The 17,957-nt window shown below is 41.0% G+C and overlaps 1 protein-coding gene across 3 annotated transcripts in view; it reads left to right on the top strand.

Moving 5' to 3' along the window:
• Window positions 1–988: 988 nt before the first annotated feature.
• The window catches only part of IL1RAP (interleukin 1 receptor accessory protein), a 134,265-nt gene continuing 117,296 nt past the window's right edge, over window positions 989–17,957 (top strand). For all 3 annotated transcript variants that reach the window (XM_037525283.2, XM_037525280.2, XM_054700440.1), the window contains exon 1: window positions 989–1,168. The gene's annotated coding sequence lies outside the window, so the exon portion shown is untranslated. The remainder of the gene's footprint in view (window positions 1,169–17,957) is intronic.

Consider the following 17,957-nt stretch of genomic DNA (forward strand, 5'->3'; position numbering starts at 1 on the left):
ATAAATTAATAAGATGCAAAGAGGTAATTCTACAAGTGGAAGGAAAGGCAAGGAGGTGACAGTGAGCAAGAAACAAGTCAACTTGGTAGATTACCTTTATTATGGAGTTTCAGAATGGAGACAAGTGATGAAGGGTCTTGCCAGTTAGGAAGACACCCTGATGGGGAACAAAAGAAGATTCTCGAGCAAAGCAAGTTGCCTTAATGAAAGCCACTATAAAGCTTCTCAGGTTGATTACACAAACTACCACCTAGAGTCGGAAAGGACAGAGGAGTGCTCTGGCAGAAACCTGAAGAAACTGTAAAGAATGAAAGGGACAGAGTTCTTTTGAGATTGTTCATTCATTCATTCATTCATTCATCCATCCGTCCATCCATCCATCCATTCTCTCACGAGGCATTGGGTATACGCCAATGGAAAATACAACAGCCGTTCTGCTGTCGTGACCACTTATTTTCTTTCTACCACGACTCCCTCACAGGGAGCAGGAGCTCCAGACCACAAGATACCCTGTTTCTTCCACCTGCTCTGTGCTCGGCACATGGTAGGTAGGCGAGGGCAAATCCTGCAACCTGAATTGACCACCGGCCTTGCAGTTTGGAAACCAAATGCACAGAGCCAGGAAGAAAAAGCAGGATGCCATCGATCTAGCCTGCAAGACCAGGCTCTTGAAATGAGCGCATGTGTGCGTCTCTGTGTGCAGCGGGGGGCGTATCTGCCCACAGCGCCTGGCGGCGTGCCAAGCTGCAGCACCAAAGCTCGTCTTTCCTGCGTGTTCCAGCCAGTCCGGGCGGTGACAGGGCGCGGAAGGGACCCGCGCAGCCTCGTGTCCGCCCGCAGGCCCGCCCGGCTCCTCCTCGCCGCGGGTGGAGCTGCCCTCGGTGCCGCCCCTCGGCCGCTCCGGGAAGCCCACAGCGCGGGCGGCTGGCGAGCCAAGGCGGCGGGTGGAGCTCGCGCCGCGCGCGGCCAATCGCTCCGCGTCGGGGGAGGAGTCCTAAAGGGGGAAAAAGAAAGTGCGGCGGAAAGTAAGACGCTCACTGGGGAAGACTGGCGGGATCAGGGTCTCCCAGGCTCCACTTTGGCAAGACGCACGGAGAGGAGAACGCGCGTGGCGACCCTCTAGCTGCCCCCGCGGCTCTCGCTGCGTCCTCGCTGACTCGCAGGAAAGGTGAGTCTCACGCTGCCATGCGGACTCGGGGAATCAGCGAGCCACAGAATCTCAGGGTCGAAGGATTCCTACAGGCATAGCTCAACCCTCTTATTGCCCAGAAGGGCAAACTGAGGCACAGGAGGAGACAGAGGTGGTGGTGGGCCACGTAGCTCGTGAGTGTTGTAGCCAGGACTCGAACCCAACTGTCCAGAGCTTCATCCTGGTTTTGTGGGCATTTAAAGTAACGCAGTTGTGGGTTGGCTGCGCGGTGCTGCACCCCGCTCCTAGCCCTTTAAGGGCTCTGTCTTGGTAGAGCCCCGCGTTGGTTTCTCTGAGCGCTGCTGTGAGCCTTGAGGATAGAATAGGGCAGGCGTCCCTGCGTACCCACTGGATACCGCGTCGCCCCCAGCCTGGAGCTGTGACAACCTGGATAAAGGCTGCTTGCAGCTTAGCTCCTTCCTCTCCTGACCTGCTTTCCCAGAAAGAAGCCCCTGTGGAGGGTGTTGGTCAATTTCTTGGGGAGAGGTGGGGATCTTTGGGGCGCTGGTGACCTCCTATGGCACTCCTGGTTCTCTTTCCAACCTAGTTCTCTTTCCATCAGTCTCTTGGTGGACCTGTGTAGAATAGGATGGCCCCCTTTTAGCAACAGCTGACTCCATGGACCAGTCGCCCCTCTCACTTCTGAGTAATCTGAGTAAACAAGGAAGCTGAGTTAAAGAGAAATCTGCAACATAAAAGCAAACTTCTGATGTTTCCTGACCCGGTCTTGGGGCAGTCTTCCCTCAGCCTCCTGGTTGTGGAATTGTGAACCTCTGTGCCTCTGGAAGCTTTTTTGTGGCCCTTCTCCACAGATTCTTGAGTTAGCTAGTGACTGAGAAGGATTTTACCTGGTTTTAACTCCAGCTTTCTCTCATTTTAGCTGTGTGAACTTGGGCAAGTTATTCAATCTTTGTGATAATTCATTTTCCCCCCAGTTGGACATGGACATTATAATAGTCACAAGGAACTCTTAAGATAGTTGGGAGGATGAAATGGAATGATTCCAGTAACATGGTTAGCACAGTGCCTGGCCAGGTCGACATTATTGATGGCAACTATTGTAAATATCTTTTTATGGTAACCTTGGAGAGAGTGGGTTTTTCAGAAAGGTGATTTCAGACTACCTTATAGGGACATTTTATTTTAATCTGGAAATATTATGTTTTCTTCTTTGGGGTTTGAACCTCTTTTATAGTAAATGTTTTCTGAATGCTGTCTGCATGTGACTTTTATCATGAATGCTTGATTTGTAATATAGAATTAATGTTTTGCAGTGTTATCAATTCCTACTATTTTTTAGGCCAAGCCTCAGGTCTGTGAAACTCTGGTCCGAGACAATCTTTATTGGCAAAGAGGGTCTTGAATTTGATGAAAGCTGGGAAGATGAGAGGATGAGTTGAAGTTCCATTTTTGTTCAGACTATTTTATGTCTTTTATTCCTGCTGTCTTAGGTTAGCTAGCTTAGGAGAACACCAAAAATCTCGTGGTGATGCTGGCAAATTCATTCTCTTTTAGACACAAACTTCCCTTATTGAAACACAAACATTCACACACGCCCATACTAGTTTTCCTTTATTATTCATATTTTAAAATGAAATAACATTCTTTATATATCCCTAACCTGCTTGTGGCAATTGATTTTATTCTGATTGACTTCATACAGTGATTTACTACTATCTCCTGGCTGTGCTGTAAGTCCCCGAATTGAGCATCCGGCATTTAGAGTTGGCTGTCTCTTTCACAGTCCATTGCATTTGTGTGTGATATTGATGAGTGCAGGCGAGGGGGTGTGATGCATCTTGAGGGAAGGGACCAACTCGTTGGTGCCCCCTTAGGTACCTCCTGCACCAAGAATTTGCAGAGGATGGGCTTGCTTCCATCAGCCTGTTCCGTGTGCATGCATTGTGATGAGCTGGCCAGGATACATCTGAACGCGTGCCTGAAAGAACGGCACTTGTGTGGAAAAGGAATATGTTCAAAATAAGGTCAGAACAAGGGGATGGAAGGGATATTGAAAGCTAATGCCTTTAGATTCTGGTTCTCTAAAGAAAAGATACCCTGTTATACCTTTCCTCTTTATCCAGATTATTGGTTACCAAAACTATACATATGTGTATGTATGTATACCAAATGTTCTATATTTGGTTATACTGAGCAAGATATATATGAATGTGTTTGTATATATGTATATGATTGTGTGTGTGTGTGTATATATATATATATATATAAAAAACTTAAAATTTCTTAAGTGTATATATATCTATCTTCCTTATTACTTGCAGTAGCCCTGAGGGAAGGCATATTAATAGATGGAGTCCAAATTTTATGGTGGACTTTAAATTTCAGTCCTAATTCCTATGTAGCTGAATAATACTAAGCAATTTATTTCACCATTTAGAATTTCTGTTTTATCCAATTCAAAGTGGGGGCAGGGGGCAGTACTTAACCTCGAGGATCTTGTGAAGATTAGATTAAATGAAATAATGCAAAGTACACATAGGTGCTCATTAAATGATCTCTTAACTGGTGTCAGTGTATTGAGAAGGAAACTGAGTGAGACTCAAGAGAAATACAAGGTTGCCAGAGGTCATGTCTTTAGTAAGTTTCAGTCCTGAAAACACAGTTCACACCTTTTGACTTTTAGTTGAGAACTTTCCCCTTCACACCCTGTTGCTTCTCGAAAGGAATGGTTAACAGTTACTTCAGTTGCTAGATTGAACTTATTTTGCTGGTGATTGCAGGATATCCTTTCTGTCCCAAAAAGGGTACTTCCTTGCTGAGGGAACAATCCTTAAACATGCTGTGTGGAGTTTAATAGGGTCAACTCACAGGATGAGCAGGAGTTTCAAAACAAAGATTGCAAGGGTAGCCTTTTTACTTTCCTGTGTTTGATGTGATGCACCTTGATTCCTAGCAGGGAGGGTATTATGAAGACACATTCAAAATTATGTCACATCTATCTTCCTGTTCTAAGTGTTTTTTTCCCTCTGCCCTCCTCATGCTAATTCACAGGTTGTAAGATATTGAGAAACAAATATCATTAGTGGCCATAGCATTTTTCACTTCCTTTGCCAAATCCATAGGTAGAGGATGGAATATAGAAAGCAGTATGAAGAGGCCTCATTTGCAGAAAAGACCAGCACTTGGTGGAGGTGCTGATCACTGGTCTGAAGTTTCTGTCCTCCCTGTGGAAACTGATGGCTGCAGGCTTATAAGAAAATGAACAGATCTGTCTCCAGTGCAGGCCATGGGACCATTTATCTGTTGAGACTCCCCACAGCCATCAGGTTTCTCTGCTTTGCAGCAGGCAGACAGGCTTACAAATGCAGTTCTGGGGGAAACATTTGCTCCTTGCTCTTGGCATTTGGGAACATATGTTTGCTTTTGCCAAAAGTTAGGCAGTAGCGTCATCTTACCTGACACAGTTCAAAAAGCAGAATGTGGCTGGAGGAAATCAAAAGAGAAGGCAGAAGAAAAATAAGAAAGGATATCATCAACCTACACAGTTTCATCTGTTGCTCAACTTTGTCAGGCCTTTACAGGTGACACAGATGTGGGCTCTGGTGAATCACTGTTGGCTTGCCAGTGAATATTAAAGAGAGTCACCTATTGTGTTCTTTGTCCATTTTGGAAATAATTCTGTAAGGGAAGTAACAACTACAAAAAATAAGAAGGAAGATCATAGAACGTTTAACATCTGATACTGTGGGGAATTAATTCAGGCTAGGTGTTCATTAGCTCAGCTTTTTTTTTTTTTTTTTTTTTTTTTTTAATATGAGAATACCTGCTTTACTTTAATGGGGTTGTTGGGAGATTGCCTCCCAACCTCTCCTTATTCTGACTAGTTCTAGCAGCTGTGATAATGAGGAGTTTGAGATCAATCTGGCAGGTACCTGAGGCAAATTATTGTGTTGTGATGAGCCTCTTTAGTGAGAAAACAGGAACACTGATGCCTCCTTAGAAGCTCGAGGCCCTCTCTCAGCACCTCATTCATAGAAGACAGTTGAGTAAAAATCAGACCATTCTTCTGGCATTAGTATATCAATCGGTTACATTGTAAAACCAAAATTTAATAGCTACCCTTTACTGAAAACTGTTGTGGTTTATACATATATCATCTCATTCAATTGTTAAGGGGATCCTGTGTGTTATTTAAGGCAACTGAGGCACAATAAAGTTAAATAGAATGACCTATGTCACAAAACACAAAGAGAGTATTAATGTTGAGACTCATCCATGCATTTCATTTTAGACCTAGGAAAGACTTTAAATTGCACAGCCTCTGGACTAGAACTGACGACTAGGGTGAGAACCCACATCCCACCCAATCCCCATCCTGCCATTCAGATCCTGCTATTTGAGAAGTCTCTGTCTTTGAACCTAAAATGTATACATCTGAACAAGTGATCACTAATGTTCTTCTGCTACAATACATTGTTATTTTTCTTTCAAATTCCTTTCCACCCTGAAATTATATTGTCATATTTCTTTGCAAAAGTCAAGGCTAAAAGGGGGAAGCGGAATAAAGAGAAAATACCCTTATTGTTTAATGTCAGGAGATCTATTTCCCGGTCAAACAGAGGAGGGCAAAGGAAATCAGCATTCATTGGTGCATGTATTTCTGTCATTTCGTTTAAGCAGAAAAGAATTCTCAGATGTATATTATTGTCTGCCTTTTACAGATGAAAGACCGAGGCTCAGGGAAACTTAAAGACTTGCCCAAGGTTATCCAATTAGTAAAAGATAGAACCAGTGTGTGTTCCTGAGCTCAAAGATTTTGGCTCTTTATGTCAAGTATACTAGCTGCCACACTACAAATTCTGAAGATGTGTAACTGGGCTTATAAATACCTCTTCCCTGTAGCCTCATACTACATCACCTTCCCTGCTACTTCCTTTCCTCCCCTTTCCTTCCCACATGTTTCTCAAATCTTCTCTTGATTCATCCCAGTGCAAGAGACTCCTTTAAAGGTTTATAATTTCTTCTACCTCTAGTATGACTTTTTTTTTCCCCTCTGAGCTAGTAATTTGTCTCTTTGTGTTCTTAGCCAAGCACTTTTTAACTCTCAAGCAGCTGATGACATGGTTTATACTGCCTCATGCGTGCACAGGGCCTTGGACAGAAAAGTTACAGAACTGAATGCATGCATGGACTCATCCATGGTGAAGTTTTCTCACACTTCATCATTGTCATTAGTCATTGAGGCTATCTCTGTAGACTAATAAAGGCTATCTCCATAGACTAATAAAGTAATTATTAGTAAAGGCTATCTCCATAGACTAATAAAGTAATTTTAATTTCCTTTAATATGTGATCAACAGCAAGCAAATGATAAAGAGTCATGGACTCTAACAAGGTTGAGCATCACTGGCTCAATGATAGGGGAAAAAAAATTTCAATCCCAATAAAGCACATCTTGAAGCAAACACAGTGAAGGATGACACTGAAGTGCATGCTTGCATATATTGACAAGGCCAGTTTCAAAAAAAAATTATGTGCAAGAAAGCAGAAAGGTTCCAGGGAAGTGGGCAGCAGCAATGAGCTTTGATCTCAAGATTTCCAAGAGCTGTGAAGAGTTCATATCAGTCTAGCTAATATTTTCTATAATAGGACATATGGACAGGTGACCTTTTATGTCTAGTTTATATCCAGGAGGTGCCTGTGTTTTCTACCTGTCTGGCACATAGCCCTTATGATTACATTGGATTCCTCATCTCCCAATCAAGGCTAAAGGCAACAGAAAAGAGAACCAGTCATTTTATAAACTCATATATCTGGAGATGTTCATTTCATAGGTAGCACACCTCTTCATGCCAAATGGTGATCAAAAATTTTTGGTGACCAAAAATTGTCTCCATGTAACATCATGGGCTTTGGCAACAAACCAACCTTCTTGGGTTTGATTTTGGAAAAGTTATTTGGCTTCTCTCTACTTAATTTTCATCATCTGTAGAAAGGGAATTAAAAAACCATTTTGTCAGATTTAGGTATGTGTCAGTCATGTGGTCTAACATTGTTGAGAACTTGGCACACAGAGATTTTAATCACCTTTATTGTGATTAACAACTGCAGTGATAGTAATGATCCAGTTGCCTGTGCACATGATTATTGGGTTAAAAAATAAAAGGCATAGGCCTAGACAATAATAATTTGTTTATCTAGAACTTTAGCCTTCAAAATATTCATTATTATATACACACCTGTACACACATAAAGGTTTTTGTTTGTTTTTGGTTTTGCTTTTTACAATAACTATGAAGTGGTCAAGGCAGATGTTGCCCACAATATTTTATGTCCTGAGTCTGAGAGGATTAATGTTTGCTAAGACCACACACAGCTAGCAAATAGTGAAGCGACTTTGAACCTAGTCAAGATTGTGTTTTGTCCCCTCTGTCATTAGTCCACCAGTGCTAGTACTGGTTAGTTGCTTTTCTTTCTCTGAAGAATTCATTTTCTCACCTTTAAAATGAGGAATGTGGACAAGGTGCTCTCTGTGGTACAGTGTTCCATGGGTCTGTGCCTGTACAGCAGTGACTCAGGAGATACCATGAAAAGAAAGGAGCAGTGAGCCTCCCTGATGGCTCAGGGTTTAAAGTCTCAGCGCTATCATGCTATCTCCATGCTGCGGCATGAGTTCAATCCCCAGTCAGGGAGCTACCCCATGTGGCTCAGCAGACCTCTCCTGTCTCACCTGCTGCTCCCTTCAGCAGTGTATTTCAGTAGATGTGCCTGTTCTGCTCCCCATTCTATCTCATGGGCCCTCCCGCCCTTCGCACCTCTGGCGTACACTCCAGTTCTTATATGCATAAATAAAAAAATAATTTTTTTTTTTTAAAGAAAGGAGCATAACTGTGCTTGTGTTCCTATGTCATAAGGGATAGCATCCCTGTATTGAGGGTATGTGGGGCAATGTAAGTCCCAGCTATCAGGCAGCTCGCTTGGGCCTGAGAATCAGAGCTGAGCACTGCACTAGGAGTCATATCCACTAAGATACCGCTGTGTTCTTAATTATGTGACTTTGGCACATTCCCACAACCTGCGGACTGCTTTACACCATCAGGATACAGGTTTGGGGTGGGAGGGAAAATAGATGCTGGGTTAGCACACTGACATTTATTGTTGGGGAATTGAAAATAGAGCCTTTTATATAAAGCAAGCTCTGTAACACCATTAATCACCATAATCTTCTACAAAGAAATAAAGGGATAAAATATTTGGCTTTCATTTGAATTTTAGCATTATGAGTGCACATTTTCTGCCTTCTTTTGAGCTAATTTAGTGTTCATAGAAGAGACTTGACTCCTGTTGAAATAAATATAGCAGTTCTTTTAAATTATAGAAATGATAGACACTCCAGAGTGGTATTATACACTAAATAATACCTTTCTGGAAGATTATACATCAGTTTTCCAATTACATAGTGAGACAATGGTGGGTGTGGGATAGTGAGTGGGTAGTGAAAGGTTGCCTCGCATTGAAGTCAGAATTGGATTTGAATTCTAGGACTGCTCACGCAGCCTGTGCAGACTTAGTTTCCTCATCTGTAAAATGGTAATACCTATCTCAGAGAGAGACACGGACGCTCTATATCAATAGCCATGTATGTGTGGTAAATGTCAGATAAATCTATTGCGTGACTAGCACTTTGTATCTGGCACCCAAAAGGAACTCAATAAATATTCATTCTTCTCTCTTCATTCAGTTCTACCTTATATTCCAAAGCCTCACCCATTTGATGAAACTCAGATGGAGAAGGGGAGTATATTGAGTAGGTGCTTCAGGGCTTCTAAGGATGTGCTTTCCAGTTTGAAAAGCAAAGGGAAGGTGAAGGGATAGGAAATGAATGTGATATTTACCTTAAAATATTGGGAAACCTTTCCTGTGGAGGAGGAACGAGGCCAGTGATAAATTGAGGTGCATAGACCATCTACTTCAGAATCATCTAGAGAGCTTGTTAAGGAGGCAGGTATCTAGGGCTGCTGTACAGAAGTCTGAGAATAACTGGTTTAGAATTTTCTATGCAGATAGATAGTATATTATAGGAGTCTGTAGTCTTTCTACATATGTTCAAGTTTGGGCACCATCTCTCTAATCCTGAGCAAGTTATTGAACTGTTCTCTGTAGAATGTGATGCCCATGATACATAACTCATTGGCCTGCTATGAGGACAGAATCACTTCATACATATGAATGGTCATTGGCACAAGTAACCACACATTATTTCACTTAGTGAACGAGGCAGTAGTAAAATATCTTGCTGGCTGTCCTATGATTTGCATTCTGTTTTTCCTCTGACCTAATTTCCCAGATAACTACATGACTAACTCCTTTATCTCCTTGAAGCCTTTGCTCAGTATCTTCTCAAAGAAGATTATTTTGTTTGCTGTATATAAAGTAATTCCTCATTCTGCCCCCCTTCTCCATCCCTGCCATTCCTGATTCACCTACTTTTAATTCTGCTTTTTGTTCCATGTATGTGGATCCTTATCAGCTTTTGCATACATTAAGTTGGTTAAATTAATTATTAGTTTATTTATTATTTATTTAACTCCCTCTATGATGTAAATTCCACAAGTACAGGAACTCTGTTTTATTCATTGCTGTATCTGGGTGCCTGGAATAATGCCTTGCAAAGAGTCATTACCTGATCATGAGTGAATAGTGAATAAACCAACATGTCGGTAGATGTTAGTATTTAATTATGCATCCCCAAGAAGTAGAAAGAAATAGATGGAATTGAACGTGGAAGCAATATATATATATATAATATATATATATTATATGGATGTACTTGTACACACCCATGTACACACATGTATATGTATAAGTGTATATAGGTGCATACATATTTGAGAATGATGACTATATATTTAGAATGTTGGGATAAAATTTATATGTATGTGAGCATGTGTGTGTATATATGTATATGTATATATGCATGTATTATTAGATTGAGAGAGAGACAATGTCCAAAATTGCCTTGGTAAGTATAGGTGTTGGGGTGGTTGCTTGTTGTTAGAATGTTATAAGGCTAGTTTAGGAAAAACAAACCAAAAATAACTATATTAATAGACAGACAACAGACAAACAAATAGAAGAAATACAGTTATAAGAAATAAGCAGCTGAGATTAAAACACTGAAAATAGCAGTACTGTTGGAGAGATGTGGAAGAGGGAGAGTCTTGGATGGCTCCTCTGAGAAGGCAAATTTTGAACTAAGAAAAAAGTCTGCCAGTCTGGGAGAGGTCCATGATCACGGCTAAGGTGACAGAGCCAGGGAAGAGGGAGGGAAGGGATGAAGAGAAGTTCCTAAGGAAGCAGGGCCTAGATTAGAATGGCCTTGCCAAGCATGGTTTGAATTTTGTGCACAAGGCAATAGGAAATCACCAAAAGGTCTCAGGAATGATGGTGACCAGGTTGATGAATTCCTTCAATAGAGTGAAGGAATATGAAAGCCTTTATTTATTAGATGAAGAGCTAAACTGCATTGTGATATAGAAATGAATGAAGGAAAAAGACAAATTAATTCATTGATGTCATTCATTGTCTTTCTTTCATATTAAAACAACTTCAAGTGAACCTGATAAAATTGGCAAAACCAGATTTCTTAGCTTTCTCTCAAATGTTGTCACTCTTACTTCCAATTCACTAAGTAATGGATGGTTGCTGAATTCTTTGTTGCTGAATTCAATTTAGCTGGAAAATTTACAGTTCTTGTGTACGTGTTTTATGTAATCAGTCTCCTGAAGCACTGGACCTGGAGCAGTCTCCTTATATTATTTTACATACCGGTATCTGAAATGTGCAGGACCCAAGAGTGAGTATGTGAAAGGCAAATTACATTCCATATAAGATCAGTTTCTTCTTCCTGATTTTACAGGTCTAATGGTGCTTAGCACTTCAAGATGTGAAACTCCATGAACTCTTTTCTAACATATGCATAATCTCATACATGACTCTTTTAATAATGTGAGTTAAAGTTACCTTCATACCATGTGCTGGGTGTCTTTCAAGTGCTTTAAAATGTTGACTTATCAAAACTACAGAATAGGTTTATGAGACATGTGCTGTAATCACAATTTTACCAAAGAAAAAAATAAGATTCAAGATCACAGGGTTAATAATAGAGCCAAGTTTGAACTTGGGCAAGCTTAACCATACACCATTCTTCCCTTTGATGGGAAGAAGTTATCCTGAATATTTTCTTCATCTTTATTTGTTCCACTCCATGGTGCCTCAAATGAAAGAACAGTTCCATAAATAATCAGTAGGATTGTGTGACCAATTCTTTTAAGTTGTATCATTTCATTAGCATATAATGGTAAAGCATGGGTTTTAGACTTGGACAACTGGTCAGGGTAGTGCTACTAAATACGTCTGGGATGCATTAAAATCATTTAAATCTATAAAATCTATAAACCCATTTCTTTGTGTTGTTGGTATTACAGGGCAGGGAGAGGGGCAGCCCAGACCCAGCAAACCTGCCTGCTCTAAATAGGTTCTGCCATCTGCCGCATCAACACAAAGAAAGCATATGAGACTTTCATGGGAAGGAACTTTAATACAATTAGGAAACAATACAGAAAAGGCAAAGAATATAGTTTCTAAATCAAGCACCCAAAGTTACCCATCCCCTCGTGAGTAAAAGTCCACCCAAGCAGGATTGGCCCAGAGCAAGGCCTCAAAGCCAGCCACAAGTCTAAAGTATCTTCCAGTGGGCACCCATAGAAAAGGATCAGAAACAACCAGACAAGTCTGGAAGGAAAAGAGCAAAATAAAAATCAAGACAAAACCCGCCATTGTCACCTCCCCCCGCGTCTCTCTCCAACATCTGTGTCACCCAGTCCATGACCAAAAGGCAAGCGCAGTTTCTTCATGTGTCTCTCAGCTCCATGTGCCTCCTCCAGGTCTCCTTCTGGCTCTCCATCCTGCTTCCTTCCTTCCTCAGTCTCCTCTGCAGCTTCTTCTCTCCCTGCTCAGCTCCACCCTCCTTTTGGGTGGGGCAGGAAACCTGGACCCCCCCCTTTCCTGGGGACCACCCTGTTACATTGGGACAATGGTAAAACCATTGTTAGAATGAACTACATAGCAAAGTGCTTATCTCAGTGCCTGTAGCATAGTTTGTGCTCAGTTTATTGAGCTATCTTATTTTTTAAAAACTATTATAACCTCCCCAAATATGCTTACACTTGCATACACAAATTTGCTTGTTTCATTTAATTTCTCTTTTAAAAAAATCAAAGCCAAAAATCCAATCATATTGTCAGCAATGTTAATTTTGTTCCAGGACCAATTCTGGCACCTTGCCATCTCCAGGATATTCTTATAGGTAGAAGGACCCAATCCTGGGGAATGCTATAGGGATTTCAAACAAGGGGTTCTATAGGATGGCCCTGTCTGTCATCTCCGCACATCTGACACGCCTGCAGACATACTTCTAACCCTGCCCATCCTTCTCACTAGCTTGGATCTGGCTTGCTGAGAAGTTATTTTGTATTCTAGTGACAGCCCCAGAGCATTCTGGGTGACAAGGGAAAAACAGCAGCAGACTCAAATTTTGCCCCAGATAACACTTAATGGGCCTAATTTACAGAGCTTGTTGGGAGTTTAGGACCTCTTGCTAATCATAATCACTAGTATTGATCTAGTGCCTCCGGTGTGCCAGGAGCTGTGCTGAGCACTTAATTTTCTTATCTCATTCAACCCTTACTGCAGTGATCTGCAAAATTTAAATTTTAGTTGTAAAACAGAAAAATTAAAAAGTATCACCTTATTTTCACATGTTTTCTGGGACTATGATGATAAAATCAAATATTTCTTCCCTGTGTTTTGCCACATTTTTCTTCCAAAGCAAATTGTGCAGGGTTGCAGCACCTTTAGAGTCTCCAAGGTCCTGCCTGCAGTGAAGAACTGTTTGGCAGAGAAATGAGGCAAAGGTTGTGTGGGCAAGGCAAGAAGCTTCATTCTACTTGACAGCTGATTTTGCCCTGGAAGAAGCTAGTAACAGTGAACTTAGTCCTGTTTTGTTCATTGCATTTGCTTACTTTTTTGTAAGAAAGAAACCAATATGATTTTGATTTATAAGGCCTTATTTTCTTGATGAGATTTTTAAAAGGGTGTATCTTTTATCCTTCCACAATTCCCATGTTTGATGATCCCATGTTTGATGATTTACTTTCAGGAGAGGTCTTCTCCCCCTCTCTCCCTCTCTCCCTTCCTCCTCTTTCCCTTCTTTTCCCCCTCCTCCTACACACACACACACACACACACACACACACACACACACACCAGTGCCTGAGTTATAATGCCTCACCATGTATTTATTGAATGAATGCCTGACAAAATACAGGCATTCTTCTTTTCCCTTGAGAGTAGGAGCTGCTGTGGAATTTTTAAAAACTGATGTTACTTTAATATGTAACTTGCTTTTTTATTTTTGTTTTTAAAATGATTCAGATTACTCTAAAATATGGGCACTCCTTAATCTTGGTGATTCAAGATACTTAGAGGAATGGGCTACAATTCCTTTAGAATTTATTGAGGTGAGATCATTTATGATAGTGAATGGCCACAGATTGGTATACTTTTAAATCTGTGTAATCTGGTTCTGGTAAATTCTGTTTTTTCTCTTTCATTGTCTGTTATTATTATTTGCTTTGAGCACATCTTGCTCCAGCATTTTTCTCTTCATTTCCCATGCCATTATTTCTACTATACTGTAGACTGGTTTTGTTAGAACTATGGGGATGGTAATAATAAACAGTGTTGAATTTAGACTTAGAGAGGCTCCACTCTGAGAAATGGAAAGGTAAAGTGGTCATGAAAAGTGTCTTCATGTAATGAGGCAATATCTGAAACAGCAACTTCGGGTTTCAGATGCCTGTGTTGTTAATAAGGAAGCAGTAATATGGAGGATGCATTTAGCATTCTTTTTTTTTTCTCTTTTGGACAACAAAAGAACCTTTTATAACCAGGACACTGGAGAAGTATGGAGATTAGAATGCAATCATATACCTCATACCTGTGAAAATGGCTATAACCCAAAAGACCAGAAACAACAAGGTTGGAGAGGTTGTGGAAAGAAGGGACCTCTCTCCACACTGAACACTGTTGGGACAGTAAACTAGTATAGTCATTATGGAAAGCAGCATGGAGATTCCTCAAAAATTAAAAATAGAATTTCTTTATAAACCAGTTATCCCACTTGAGATTATACAAAAATCATACAAAACCACTAATTTGAGGAGAAAGATGTACCCCATGTGTAAAGCAGCATTGTTTACAGTATCCAAGAACTGGAAACAACCTAAATGCCTATCTATTGGCATATATATATATATATATATATATATATATATATATATACACACACACACACACACACACAGTGTATACACACACACACAATGGAATACTATTCAGCTATAAAAAATGATGAAATCCTGCCATTTGCAACAACATGATGGAGCTAGAGAGGATTATGTTCAGTGAAATAAGCCAGACAGAGAAAGACAAACACAGAGAAAACAGATGAATTAAATAAAGCAAAAATAAACTTTTTTACTATAAGACCAGTTAGTGGTTATCAGTATGGAAAGGGAAAGAGAGATCAGGAAAGGGGACAGTGGTATGGTGAAGAATAGATTTGTACCTTGAGCCATAAACTTAATATAGTATCATATATGGCGATTGTCAACTATGAATACCTAAAACTTATATAATGTTATAATGCAATGTTTAAAAATTTTAAGAAAAGAATACTGTATTTAAATGAAACTAAATAGGCCTCCCTGGTGGCTCAAGGGGTTAAGATGCAACCTATGAAGCTATCCGTAGCCACTGCAGCACGAGTTCAATCCCCGGACAGAGAGCTACCCACATGGCGCAGCAGATCTCTCCTGACTCTCACACTGCTCCCCTCAGCAGTGTATTTCAGTCAGTCTGCCTGTTCTCTTCCCCACTCTGTCTCTGGTCAATCTTCTCACCCCCCACACCTCTGGCCTATACCCCAGTTCTTGTATGCATAAATAAATCTTTAAAGAAAATAAATGAAACTAACTAAATAAAATTGTATTCAGTGTTAAAATAAATAAAATTCAATTGCATAAACACAGCTCCTGAAGTTTAAGAATTTATAGATTTTTATGAAGATAAGATATAGATAGGTGTTTGCATTATAATGTGTTTAGTCTTTGAAAGTGCAAAGGAATATATAACACAAGTCCTAAAAGATATATGATAAAACATTTTGGTATTTAAAGAAAAGAGATACCTGTGTTATTCAGGAAAGGGGTTGTGCAGAGTGGTATTTGAAGTGAGACATGAAGTGATGGATAGATTTTGGACAGAGAAAGACTGGTAGGGAAGTGTGCCATATGATTTAGGACTGACAGGGGCATCAGAAATGATATGGATGAATGTTATGGGATACAGTTTTATCATAGGTGTCAGGCTTATTGTGAGAGAAGCTGGGCTATTAAAGATGTAAAAGGGACGGGGCCTCCCTGGTGGCACAAGGGGTTAAGTCGCAGCACTATGAAACAGTCTGCAGCCACTGCAGCACGAGTTTGGTCCCCAGCCAGGGAGGTGACCCACATGGCACAGCAGACCTCTCCTGTCAGGCCTGCTGCTCCCCTCAGCAGTGTATTTCAGTTACTCTGCCTGTTCTGTTCCCCACTCTGCCTCTGGTGAATCCTTTCCCCCACCCCACCCCACACCTCTAACCTGTACCCAAGTTCTTGTATGCATAAGTAAATAAATATTTTTAAAAAATATGTAAAAGGGGAAGGCCAGAAATTAAAGTCACTAATCAAGGACCCTGGGAAGGAGTTGATGAAGGAGTCTGTGGGTTTACTCTCTGTGCTGTGGTGGGCAGATAGAAAGAGAAGCTGGATAGGGAGTGGGAGAGAGCAATCTGGAGTCCATGAGGACAAACTGTAACCTTTTACTATCTCTCATGGTATCTAGCTTTGGCATGGTGGGTGCGCTGCAAAAATGGCTAGTGTATTTAGCCATTGACCTTCACATCTGTCTGGCCTTGGACTTGGAGAAGTTAGAGAGAGCAATGGCTGCCAGATCAGCAGTTCCAGTGCATGAGATTCAGTGGGTGCCTAGGGGTCTTCTCAAAGCAATGGCTGCTGATTCACTCGTCCCATCCAGCACGCATACAAATTTTCGTGTGTCAATTTCTTTTTTTTTAAAAGATTTGTTTATGCATACAAGAGCTGGGGCACAGGACAGAGATGCAGGGGGTGAGAGAATTCACCAGAGATAGAATGGGGAACAGAACAGGCAGATCGACTGAAATACACTGCTAAGGAGCAGTGGGCACTACAGGAGTGGTCTGCCGCGCCATGTGGGTTTCTTCCTGGCCGGCCGGGGATTGAACTCATGCTGCAGAGAGGCTTCGGACTGCTTCATAGTGTGGTGCTTAACCTCTTGCGTCACCAGGGAGGCCTCCTATGTCAATTTCTGACTGAGAACCATACAGAGAAGAGTTGACAGAGTTAAAAACACGTGATAAAACATGAAAGATGAAAACATGTTGTGAAGGAGGGAAACAGGTGTCTTACTCCTGATTAACCCCTTTGGACTGGAAATGCTGTGTGAACACTGGGGTCATTGAAGACCACACTAAAAAAAAAAGTGATCAGGGACCTTGTTATTGAGAATATTAAATACCCCATTGAGGTATTTGCACTTAATATCATCAGGCAAGGAGAAACATTGAATATTCTTGAGCAAGGGAGGGGCATTATCAGATCTGTGTTTTAGACAATTATGGCACTGAATGTCAAAACAGTGGAGCTTAGACAGAGAATTGGTGGGGCAACTAATGAGGATTCTATTATAATAATTCAGACAAGAAAATTTGCATTCCCAGAGCTTTTGTTTTTCCTGTTCTCATGTAAGGAGGTGGCTCAGAGTCATCATAAGAGGTTGTTCAGGACCATGCTGGGAAATAAAAATGTTGCTGTGCATTGCAAGGCCAGGTGGCTTGACCTGTGGCTAAAATTATTGACTATAATATCCTCTGACATAACTAGATAACTTTTTTTTTAAATTCTCTGATGATTCTGTGTCTAATATGTGAAGAGAAGAGAAAGTGTATATGTAATTGGAACATTGACTTAAATAAAACTAAGTTGGTTTCATTTTGAGAGAAGAGATCCTATAAAAATAAATATTGCTTTTAGTGCACAAAGACCTTTTGGCTCTACTGAGTAATAATAAGAGTGTCCCCTCATGTTTGCCCAAGTGCCTAATAATTTGCAAAGTACTCACATGTCCATTATCTCATTTGATTTGACAAGGACTCTTGAAGGTCAGTTTGGTCTGAATTAGTATAAGTGAGAAAACTGAAGCTCAGTGTTGGTGATAATCAAGTGGCCACTTAGCCCTTGGAGATACAAGAGAGTTCACTGCAGTTCATGGATTGGGACCACCTCTGGCTATGCTGTTTCCCTGTTTTTAAAACTGTCCCATGTTTTAGACTTCATTGCCTTTAAGTCTCTTTCCACTCAGTGAGCAGGCTCCTCCTAACCCAGGTATTACAGTCCCAGCTGTGCTTCTCCACTCCTTTGCCAGATTTTTACTGTTTTCGATCAAACCACAGAATACCAAATTCAGGGTAAAGAAGACAGCCTTCTTTGTATAGCCGACTGGAGCAGGTGCCCTAACACCCCCAAGAGATCCACACATCTTTGAATGAGGTTGTTTTGTAAGTTTTCTCTGCCAACTCTTCCAAGTGCACACTCCTGAATGTTTA

This window comes from Talpa occidentalis, unplaced genomic scaffold, assembly GCF_014898055.3.
Source record: "Talpa occidentalis isolate TD23 unplaced genomic scaffold, MPIMG_talOcc4v2.1 talOcc4.4, whole genome shotgun sequence".
Classification (NCBI taxonomy): Eukaryota; Metazoa; Chordata; class Mammalia; order Eulipotyphla; family Talpidae; genus Talpa; species Talpa occidentalis.